This window comes from Peromyscus californicus, unplaced genomic scaffold (assembly GCF_007827085.1).
Source record: "Peromyscus californicus insignis strain IS unplaced genomic scaffold, ASM782708v3 Scaffold_6__1_contigs__length_162567912, whole genome shotgun sequence".
Classification (NCBI taxonomy): domain Eukaryota; kingdom Metazoa; phylum Chordata; class Mammalia; order Rodentia; family Cricetidae; genus Peromyscus; species Peromyscus californicus.
The window spans coordinates 162,255,356-162,267,567 of NW_026294584.1; the positions used below are offsets into that span (position 1 = coordinate 162,255,356).

General features: G+C 37.0%; 1 protein-coding gene across 7 annotated transcripts in view; it reads left to right on the forward strand.

Moving 5' to 3' along the window:
- Bicd1 (BICD cargo adaptor 1) overlaps positions 1 to 12,212 on the forward strand; it is a 197,231-nt gene that overhangs the window by 157,433 nt on the left and 27,586 nt on the right. The gene's annotated exons all lie outside the window — the stretch shown is intronic.

Consider the following 12,212-nt stretch of genomic DNA (forward strand, 5'->3'; position numbering starts at 1 on the left):
GCTCTCTGTACTTTTTCCTGTATCCTCTTTCTTCCACCTAGCCTCTGATAGTGCCACACTTGCCAATTTTTTTTTTTAATTTAAACTTCAAATTCATCTTAATTCCTTTTTGGGAACCCCAGCCTTTGAATCTCTATATTCTTCTCTGATTTATGCTATTAGCATAGTGATTGGGATCAGAATATGTGGTCTAAAAGGCTGCAGGGATGGCTTAGTGGTTAAGAGCTCATGTTGGTCTTGCACGAACCTGGGTTTGTTTCCCAGTACCCACATAGTTGGTGGTTTATAACCATCTGTAACTCTAGATCCAGGGGATTAGACACCATCTTCTGACCTCCATGGACACCAAGCATACACATGGTTCACATACATATATGCAGGCAAAACATACATGAAAATAAAATTAATAAACAATACAAAATTTTTTAAAATGTGAACTTATAATATACAGCACATGTTTACTGTTCTAAGAATTTTTGAGAGAATCTGTAATACTAATGATTTAAATGGCATAATAGGTAGAATTCATGCACTCAGGCATATTTACATGCATATATACACCTATGCACACATGCATGTCTATACACACATATATACATATACACATATATACATCTATGCACAAACATATACATATTCACGTGTATAGATACACACATAGAAGTAATTAATCTCCTGAGCCTTTTTGCTTTCATAACCTACTTTCTATTGTTTTATACTATTTAAGAAAGCACCTGAAGAAAAAAAAAAAATCAAGCACCTAAAGTATTTTGTGAGCCACCAAAGTGGTGATGACTTATCAGGGTACCTAATGTAGGTAAAACTCATTAAAATCTTTCTAACTTTTCAAATGGATTTAGTAGTACTGCCTTCTTAGAAAGTAGCTGGTATAATTAATAAGTAATTCATTTGTATTTAAATATAAAGTAACATATTAATAAGATTAAAAATTAATGAACATTAGCAGTAACTATTTTCATCATTGTATGACTATTTGGTCCTTATGTCCATGAATATGTATTTACATCATTATCATTACATTGTAGATGCTATTAATATCATGTCATAAACTTTTTCATGTTGCTACTTAGTTTTACTTTTAAGATTAATTATTGTATCTTTTTTAATAAAAATTTTTAAATTCATTTTGCATACCAACCACAGATTGCCCCTCTCACCCCTCTTCCCACTTCCCCTCAGCCTCCCCCACCCTGGCCCACCTCTCCTCCCCTCCTCCAAAAGGGTAAGACCTCCCATGAGGAGTCAGCAAATCCTGGTACATTCAGTTGAGGCAGGACCAAGCCCCTCCCCCTTGCAAGGGTGAGCAAGGTGTTCCACCATACGTAATGGGCTCCAGAAAGCCAGCTCATGCACCAGGGATAGATCCTGATCCCACTGCCAGGGGTCCTTCAAACAGACCAAGCTACACAACTGTCTCCTGTATGCAGAGGGCTAGTCTGGTCCCATGCAGGTTCCACAGCTGTCAGTCTAAAGTTCGTTAGTTCCTATGAGCTTGGTTCAGTTGTCTCTGTAGATTTTCCCATCATGCTCTTGACTCCCCTTGCTCATATAATCCCCCTTCCCTCTCTTGGACTAGATACCTGGACCTTGGGGAACACTCCTCCACTGTTGGTGGGAGTGCAAACTTGTACAACCACTTTGGAAATCAGTATGGTGACTTCTCAGAAAATTGGGAATCAATCTACCTCAAGAGCCAATAATACCACTCTTGGACATATACCCAAGGGATGCCCAATCATACCACAAGGACACATGTTCAGCTATGTTCATGGCAGCATTATTCAAAATAGCCAGAACCTGGAAACAACCTAGATGCCCCTCAACCAAAGAATGGATAAAGAAAATGTGGTACATTTATACAATGGAGTACTACTCAGCAGTAAAAACAATGGCATCATGAAATTTGCAGGGAAATAGATGGAACTAGAAAATTTCATCCTGAGTGAGGTAACCCAGACTCAGAAAGACAAACATGGTATGTACTCACTCATAAGTAGATACTAGATGTAAAGCAAAGGATAATCAGACTACAACCCACAGCTCCAGAGAAGCTAGGAAACAAGGAGGACCCTAAGAGGGATGCATGGATTACCTTGGGAAGGGGAAACAAATGAGATCTCCATGAGTAATTATTGTTTCTGTCAAAATTTATTTTTATTATTTTAAAATTATGTGTATCTATATGTATGCACAAGGGTGTAGGTGCCCTTGGAGGTCAGAAGAGGGCATTGGATCCCCTGGAGCTGGAGTTTCTGATGGTTGTGAGCCTCCCAACAAGGATGCTGGGAACAGAGCTTAGGTACTCTAAAAGAGCAGTATGAACTTTTAACCACTGAGCCATCTCGCTATTCCTTTGTATTTTATTTTTATTTCATATGCTATTGTCACATCAATTATTCTTTCCACTCTTATCCATTACTTTGTGTATGTAGGATCCTGCTTGGCATAGCTTGATGTTTTCAACTTCTCATCCTTTTAGTCTTGGGCTCAGAAGTAAGATGATAGGTTAAAGGTTGAATATCTTTATGGTTTTTGCTCTGTTTTGGTGTTGCTTTAGAAAAGTTGTATTATTATCCTATCTGACCTATGAAACTTTCCACACATTCTAAATATTTCTAATTCTTTACATAATCTATAATACCTTCAGCCTTAAGATACTTAGCATGCATGGGTGAAAGTACCACATTGTCTTAAATTCTTTAGTTTTGAGAAACCAGAAAAAATATTTAGATAAGAGTACTATATACAAGATGAAAGCTATAAATACTATGGAATTCAGAATTATCAATAGATCTAAAAGTTGCTTTCATGTAAACTTAGCTTGTTGATCAACTTTGTATTTCTAGCCATTTATTTGTAGTTAAAATAATGGTAGAGGAAAGAAAGTAAATTGTTATAGCCTGAAGAATAATTTCTATTACATATCATGAAACCAACCAATTTACTTATATATTTATTAATAATTTCTTATTTATGTATATGAGTGTTTCACCTACATATATGTCTACATGCATACCTAATATAGGCCTTGAAGCTAGAAGAGGGGTTCAGATTCCCTGTTACTAGAGTTACAGATGATTGTGAGCAGCCATGTGGATGCAGGGGATCAAAACCTGGTCCTATGGTAGATCAGCCATCTACCTATCCACAAAATCAACCAGTTTAAGCTTTAATAAATTCTTATCAGATGACTATTTTCTAAAATGTTCTAGTAGTGAAATTACTATAGAAATTGATTAATCATACACACCAAGCATAGTTTCTAGAAATATCTATTTTATTGACAATATGTATTAATTTTATTAATATGAAATATTGTTTGAGACATATTTATTTAGTTTTATTTATGGCTTTAATATAAATTATTGACTATTATAAAAATTTCTGACAGATAACAATATATATTAATCATTTTTAAGGGGAAGTCCCCTATTTTAGAATTTTTTGATAATCATTTTGTAAAATACATATATAACATTTTATTTTAATAAACAAATAAAGATGCTTGTTTTTCTGTTGAGGATTCTTGATGTAATTATATCAATAAAAGTGAAATTAATACTTTTTTATCCTTAGGTTAAGAAATTGAGAGATAGAGCTCACTTAAAAATTTAAGATAGAGAACATGAAATGTTTTTGCCTTCTATAATAAATACATAAAAAACATACTTAATAGGTTCATTTTTATGAGATGGTCAGCATACAATCCCACCTTCTTTTTTATTGTTAATTAATTTTTTTCCAGCCCCATTACAGTTTCCTGTTGCTAGAGTTTTCCTGCCTGGCCCACAGTCTGGACAAATCTCTCACCCGCCAGTCCCAAGCCGCTCAAACCCGATCAAGTAAACACAGAGACTTATATTGGTCACAAACTGTATGGCCGTGGCAGGCTTCTTGTTAACTGTTCTTACAGCTTAAATTAATCCATTTCTATTAATCTATACCTTGCCACGTGGCTTGTGGCTTACCGGTACTTTACATCTTCCTTATCCTGATGGCGGCTGGCAGTGTCTCTTCCCTCAGCCTTCCACTTCCCAGCTCTATTCTCCTCCTTGTCCCGCCTATACTTCCTGCCTGGCCACGGGCCAATCAGTGATTTATTTATTGACCAATCAGCAACACATTTGACATAAAGACCATCCCACAGTACTTTCCCCTCCCTTCCTCCTCTCTTCCTAGTCCCTCCCCTAACCTCTCCTCTCCCCCCAACCCCCAATCCACTCCTCTTCCTTTTTCTTAATTAAAGGGCAGGCCTCCCATGTATATCAGCCAGCCATGGCATATCAAGTCGCAGTAAGACTAGGCACCGCCTCTCCTATTAATGCTGGAAAAGGCAACTGAGTAAGGGAAAGGGTCCCAAAAGCTGATAACAGAGTCAGAGACAGCTCCCACTGGTAGGAGTCTCACAGGAAGAACAAGCTACACAATTGTAATATATATGCAGAAGGCCTAGGTCAGTCCCATGCAAGCTCTCTGGTTAGCAGTTCTGTCTCTGTGATCCCCTATGAGCCAAAGTTAGTTGGTTCTGTGGGTTTTATTGTGCTCTCCTTGGCCCCTTTGGCTCCCACAATCCTTCCACCCTGTCTCTCACAGGATTCTCTGAGGTCCATCTAATGCTTGGCTGTGGATCTCTGCATCTGTTTCCATCAGTTGCTGGGTGAAGCCTCTCGGCTAACAATTGGGCTAGGCAGCAATCTATGAGTATAGCAGAGTATCACTAGGAATCATTTCATTGACTTTTTTTTTTTTTTGCCAGTCATGTTTGGTTCTATCCTAGTTCTCTGGACTGTCCAGCTTTTGGGTCCTGGCCCCCCAGGCAGTGTCAGGGGTAGTCTCAAGCTGGAACAGTCATTGGCTCCATGTCTCCCATTGCTAGGAGTCTTAGCTAGGATCACCCTCATAAATTCGTGGGAGTTTCCATTGTCCTAGTTTTCTAGCTCATCTCAGAGATTCCCCCATTCCAGTTGTCTTTCCCAGGACACTCTCCCTCCGTCCTCCCCCTACCTGATCCCTTCTGTTCCCATGCCTACCTCCCCCATCCAGATACACCCCCATTCACTTGTGATGTCTATTCTATTTTTCCTTCAAAGTGAGATTCATGTGTCCCCCTTGAGCCCTTCTTGTTACTTATCTTCTTTGGATCTTTGGATTGTAGCATGTCCATCCTTTACTTTACGGCTAATATCTACCTATAAGTGAGTACATACCATGTGTGTCTTTCTGAGTCCGGGTAACCTCACTCGGGATGATATTTTCTAGCTCCATCCATTTGCTGGCAAATTTCATGGTGTCATTGTTTTTAACAGCTGAGTAATACTCCATTGTGTAAATGTACAACACTTTATTTATTCCTCAGTTGGTGGACATCTAGGTTGTTTCCAGTTTCTGGCTACTATGAATAAAGCTACTATCAACATAATTGAACAGGTGTCCTGATAGTATGGTAGAGCATCCTTTGGGTATATGCCCAGGAGTGATACAGCTGGGTCTTGAAATAGGTTGATTCCCAATTTTCTGAGAAACAGCCATATAGATTTCCAAAGTGGCTGTACAAATTTGCACTCCCACTTGCAATGGAAGAGTATTCCCCTGATTCCACATCCTCACCAGCATGAGCTGTCACCTATGCTTTTGATCTTAGCCATTCTGACAGGTAAGATGGAATCTCAGAGTTGTTTTGATTTGCATTTCTCTGATGGCTAAGGATGTTGAACATTTCTTTAAGTGCTTCTTGACTGTTTGAGATTCCTCTGCTGAGAATTCTCTGTTTAGTTCTATACCTCCATTTTAAAAATTAGATTATTTGCTTTGGTGATGTCTAGTTTCTTGAGTTCTTTATATATTTTGGAAATCACCCCTCTGTCAGATGTAGGGTTGGTGAAGATATTTTCCCATTCTGTAGGCTGCCATTTTGTCCTTTTGATGTTGTCCTTTGCCTTACAGAAGCTTTTCAGTTTCATGAGGTCCCATTTATTACTTGCTTATCTTAGGATCTGCATGACTGGTTCTGTTCAGAAAGTTGTCTCCTGTGCCAATGTGTTCAAGGCTATCCCCAACTTTCTCTTCTATTGGGTTCAGTGTATCTGATTTTATGTTGAGGTCTTTGATCCACTTGGACTTGAGTTTTGGGTCTGATCCTTTTGGGAGGAATTCCCCCTCCACCCCCAAGTTTTGGGGAATAATTCTGGCCCTGCTTGTGACTTTAGTTCAGCTATTACTGAGTCAGTCTCCGAAATCTCATAATTTCTCATAGTGGCAGTTGACTTTCTGTTAATTTTTAAGGTATTTATATTAATTTATGTGTATCGATGTGCATGCATATATGTAAGTGTACCATATGTATGCAGTGCCTGAGAAGCCAAAATAGGGTGTCAGATCCCCTGGAATAGGATCTAGTTACAGACTATTGTGAGATACCATATTATTGCTGAGAACCAGACCCAGATCCTCTTGCAAGAGCAGCAACTAGTACTAACTGCTGATCCCTTCATTCCAGCCCCTTAACTTCTTGTTCTTGATATTATGAATCTCCTGGAACACACTCACATGTGCCCCACCCAATGCTAAGCTGAGAAGTGATTCTCAATTTTAATGAGATTGAATCAAAATGGATTCTGTGGTGAAAAAAGTTTATAATCAGAGAGCAGATATAGATCTCCATAAATTACTAGTTATTCCATATTGATGCCCTAGCTAGTAGTTAGGCCTAACTAGTGATAATAGCAACTATCTTACCATTTAATCATTAAATAAAACCAGCCTACCAGGATATATAAGGAATTAACACATTTCACAAGTAATAGATACTATTTTTGTATTAAGTACCTGATTTTGCAGTACTTTTACAAGATGAATAACAAATTCCAAACTTTAAAGGCAATTTTCCACTCTGTTCTTGAATTAATAACCTAAGCAGTTTTGTGTTTATGCTGTTTTCCACAGAAGAATTCTTTTCCTTAGCTGCTTTGCTTTTTTACATTATTTTGAGTGTCATCATTGCTGTGTCCCTCCTTCTCTCTGTCTTGTCTTTCTCTTGCTTCTTTGACAGCATTTATGGGCTAATATGAGAGAACAGTGTTGTTCTGAAATCTGGTTTTTGTTCTGTAATATTTTGTACTTTGCTAATTTGAAAATCAGCTCACCAAAACACATTATCCTTAGACATGCAGCCACTGCTTTAGCTCTGTAGTCAACATATGCACATTTTTACAGTAAAAATTGTCTTTTACATTTCATTATGTTCAAACAAATAGCCCATTTTTCTGTTATGTTACAAACCTTATGTTATTAACCTTGTACCAAAACCATGTTTCTTTTATTAATCTATTTGTACACTCATTCTTCAAAATGTAACAAAATTATCTGGTATGTGTCAGGCACTTTTCTTGGCTTTTGATATATAGTAGTATTTAAAGCAGTCATCACAGTTGTTTTTCATGAAAATCAAAATATGGTAAGGGAGATAGGCAGGCAAACAAATAATGATTAAGTTAATAGATATTCTTATAATAAAAAAGAAAATTAGAAATATTAGTGATATTTTCTCACAAGAGACACCCTGTATGTATGCATGTATGTATGTATGTATTATGTATGTATATGTTGCCTAGACTTTAATAAGGAGAGACTAGGGATGCAGTAGTAAGAAGGGAAGAATGCAGGTGTGGGCAATGGGAAAGTAGAGATGCAGATGTGGGCAGTATAGGAGTGCAGGTGTAGGCAATGAGAAAACAGGCAGTGAGTAGGCAGAAGTGCAGAAGATCAATGAGAACAGAGAGGGGATCGATTGTACAAAGCCATGAGCATTTGGTTAGAACTTGGTCAGGAGTTGAAATGATGGAAAAGTCTGGAAAGGATCAGAAAACAGAGGTCTTGATGAATGTAAACAGACTATATGCCCTGGGTTCTGCTAACAGGCTTATTTTTATTTTTGTTTTTAACCTGTAGTTTAATTTTATATGTGTAAGTGTTCTGCCTGCATATATAACTGTGCACCATGTGCATGACGGAGAGGCCAGAAGAAGTCTTTGACTTCACTAGGGCAGACAGTTGTGAACCATCTTGTGGGTGTTGGGAATCGAACTGGGTCTTCTAGAAAAGCAACCAGTGCTCTTAACCACTGAGCCATCTCTCCAGTACCACAGCTAACAGTTTTAAAAATAGGACCATGTACTCATTATATAAAGCAATCAGGATTTCATCTGGGTGATGAATAGGTTGAATGTGTGTAACACCTGAGTAAAGAAGCAAGTTTGGTTACAAAGTGAAATTTAGTGAGTCCTTTGTGCATACAGCCTGTTTTTATTGCCTCTGCCCCTTCATCCTTCTTATTTTGTATGTGGAAAGACCTTGGTGAACATTACTTAACTCTATTTCCTCAACTAACAGTCTCAGTAGTTTGTTCTTCACACATTTATTTTTTTTATAGAGACTTTCCTATTTATGTGTTTTCCTCTTCTATCACTGTCTTGCATTTCCTTGACATAGTGGAAATAGTGATTTTGTTTAAATTTGTGGTCTCTCTTCATCTTTTTGGATGAGAGAACTCTGGGCCTAGTGCATGTTAAATGCATTCTCTACCATTGAACTATACCCTCAGCTCAAACTTTTAACCTTTTAAAGTTGTGTTTTTCTTTAGTTTGCACAGAGTTCTTCCTGTAGATGATGGCTTAGGCATTGCATGTCTATGTTTTTGTATTTGCCAACACAAAAGTTAATTCAAAATACTAATTCACTCATGGTCTAGCAGATAATGGAACACTTGCCTAGCATTCTCAAGGCTTCAGATTTATCTCCACAAAATTACCAGCCATGCTTTGAAAAGCTATTTCTTTCTATCTTGTCCCAATATAGTACACAATTAAAAATCAATTCAGATTTCAAATTGTAGTGAGTCACAAATGGTGCGCATGATATTTTCTTACACTTTGAGGGTTAATGATGAGAAATTTCATTGTAGGAGAATATAATACTTTCAGTGTCTCCTTCTTTAAGTATTTCTTTGGAAATTTTGCTTCTATGGGAAATCTTTTAGCATAGAATGATCTTGAATTGTACGTTCCTGTGCAATATTAAGTAAGATTATTGTCTGACAGATAGATTCTGTTTCTCACTCTAATGGCAGACAACTAATAGAATACTGAAAAAATACAGTAGTTTGTTTCTCTAGGTATTTCTGTATTTTCCATATCTAGATGAATATCAAATATCCTCAAATTTAGCCTGATATTTTTAACAGTTCGCTTCACAAGAATATTTTCAAACTTTCAGGCTGGGGAAATGGCTCCATAGGCAAAGTGCTTGCAGTATAAGAGTGAGGGCCTGAGCTGGGATTCCCCAGAGCACACGTAAGAAGCAGGCATGGTAGTACACATCTGTATCCTCAGTGCTGTGGGGAAGGGCAGAGACAGTGAGTGGATCCTGAGGACTGGCTGCCAGTCAGCCTAGCAAAAATGGAGAGCTCCAGATTCAATGAGAGAGCCTGTATCCAACTCTCTTCCCTTGAGGAACATTAACTTCTGCACGTACACATGTATTGGCAAGTGTACCCACACACATATAAGACTACCACACACATACACAATAAATAAAGAATATTTTTAAATTCTAAGATTTCAATCCTTTTATTTCTTATAAAGGGTGTAAGCTATATGTATCCTATGCATCAGTTTTACCATTATACATGTAGGAGTTAACACTATGAAGTCTTTTCTAGTATCATCCACTGGAGCGAACCAGCAACTTTGTCATTTGTGCCCACATCGGACTGCTTTCTCTTGTTTTCTCCTTGTGGGTCTGAAACTCTTTGATCTTTGAAATTCAGGATTGCACACGTACCTGGAATACCTGAAGTACCACAAACTAAGGGTCGCACAAGTATCCTGAGTCACACAGTAGATACTCACTGTGTTGAATAATATGGGTATTAATTGTGTACAGTATCTCAAGATAGTCAGTTTATTTTTGTTAGCTACACATGAAGTTATCCTGGTATATAATATAGTGTGTTTCAGATATAGCTTACTATAGATAGTTAAAAGCTATTTGGCAGCTGGGCAGCGGTGGTGCACATCTTTAATCCTAGCACTTGGGAGGGAGAGCCAGGCGGATCTCTGTGAGTTTGAGGCTAGCCTGGTCTACAGAGCAAGATCCAGGACAGGCACCAAAACTACACAGAGAAACCCTGTCTCGAAAATGTCCCCGCAAAAGAAAAGCTATTTGGCAATTTTCCAGTTTTATTTCTTTATGTAGAAAGTAGTCCTTTGCCATAAATGTACCCACCCAACTCTTTTATCTTTCTAGAAGCATTCTATACATATGCAAGCAATTACATATAAATATCTACATTTATAAATACAAATGTATATTTATATATTTATTATTAATGGCATTGGTACAACCATAAACATGGTTATGCATGCTGTTTTTCATATTATATCTCCCTCTTTCATATCAACTCGTCTTTTTGTTTATCTTTAGCCATAGGAAAATATCAAAGGGAAGAAAAATCTTGAAGAAAGCTTTAAATATTTCCCTGTGTAAAATTGGAGTATTTCTTCCCAAATGACAAAAATTACAGCTGTCAGACTGTGCGACCTTTAGACTAGAGCTATCAATATTAGCAAAATGTATACTTTTAAATTCTGTAGTAGTTACATTAGAAAAATAAGAAGTAATTCATCTTAACTTTAACAGTATATATTTACCATAGTCATCATAGCATTTCAATAGGAGATTCCACTGTCTTGTTTCTCAGTCTTTGAAATTTAGTGTCTCCTGTGTACTTACAGCACATCTTGGTTTGAACCAGCCATGTGCCAACTCTCTAGTAGCGTTGCGTACAGTTTGAGACTTTATTTCCTGTACTTTTGATTAACAGAATTTCTGAATGTAAATGTAACTTTTGTTTTTCAATGTGTTTTTGTGGCTTGCTTAAAACTTACTATGTATACCAGGCTGGCCTCAAAACCATAGACATTTACCTGCCTGTGCCTCTGGAGTGCTGGAAACACCAAGCTCAGCTAATTGTAACTTTTGATAACTAATATCTTTCTGGTTTTGCGCGCGCACGTGTGTGTGTGTGTGTGTGTGTGTGTGTGTGTGTGTGTGTGTGTGTGTATGTATGTGTGTGTGTGTGTGTGTGTTTGTGTCTGCGTATGGTTTTTCAAGACATGATTTCTCTGTGTAACAGCTCCAGCTGTCCTGGAACTCACCTTTGTAGCCAGGCTGACCTCAAATTCAGATATCACCTGCCTCTGCCTCCAAGTGCTGGCATTAAAAGTGTGTGTCACCACCACCTGGCTTAATATTTAATTTTAAAAATAATAGTTAAGATGGTTTATAATTTGTCTATGAAATTGAACTATTGGATCAGTTATTTCCTGCTGCATATTGAGTCTTCATTCCCCCCACACACACACACACTCTGGTTTATAGTATTGCTCTGCTATATACATTAAATGTTTGCATATCCTTTTCTACCTTTTGTGTTACTAAATCTCATTTGCATATAGGAACTTAATTCCTGATGTTTACATAGATGCTAAAAAGATGTATTCTTTAATGATTTTTAGAATATTAAAATAGCTTTTTAAAAAATGGTATAATCATCAAATTGGAGAAAGGCTGTATTTCTTATTTTAGGCAAGGAGCAACTTAAAAATGTTCAAAGTACATCTTGTCATTTTTAAATGACACTATATAGACTGAAATTATACCAATCTCTTTCAAGGTAAGTTCTTGGTGCGTTCCTTCTTCCCAGAATGAAAGAAAAGATAAGGACGATACTGAGTAAACCACTCCTTACCTTAAAGTGGATCCAGCTAACAAATAAGGCAATGATGGAACATCTGATGACCACAGTTCTATCACTCTTGATATTTTATTTTATTTTTGTTTACCACTACTTTTTGTCAGATATCCCTCTCCAGAGCTTGCATTTTTTAATATTCCATGTTCAGAACATGAGCTTTATAAGTGAAATAAACTATGATAGAAGGATATAATTCCTTAATTACTGGAGAGACCAATATGATAATTAACTCCACATCAGGAGTGTGCACAGAACATTAGATTATACCTTTTAGTCTATGCTATTTAATATTACCATACAATTTAAATTTAAAATTTTAAATCATATTAAAATTTTACTAAACCCATGAAAATTGAGATTTCCTTATTTAAATCTTTAA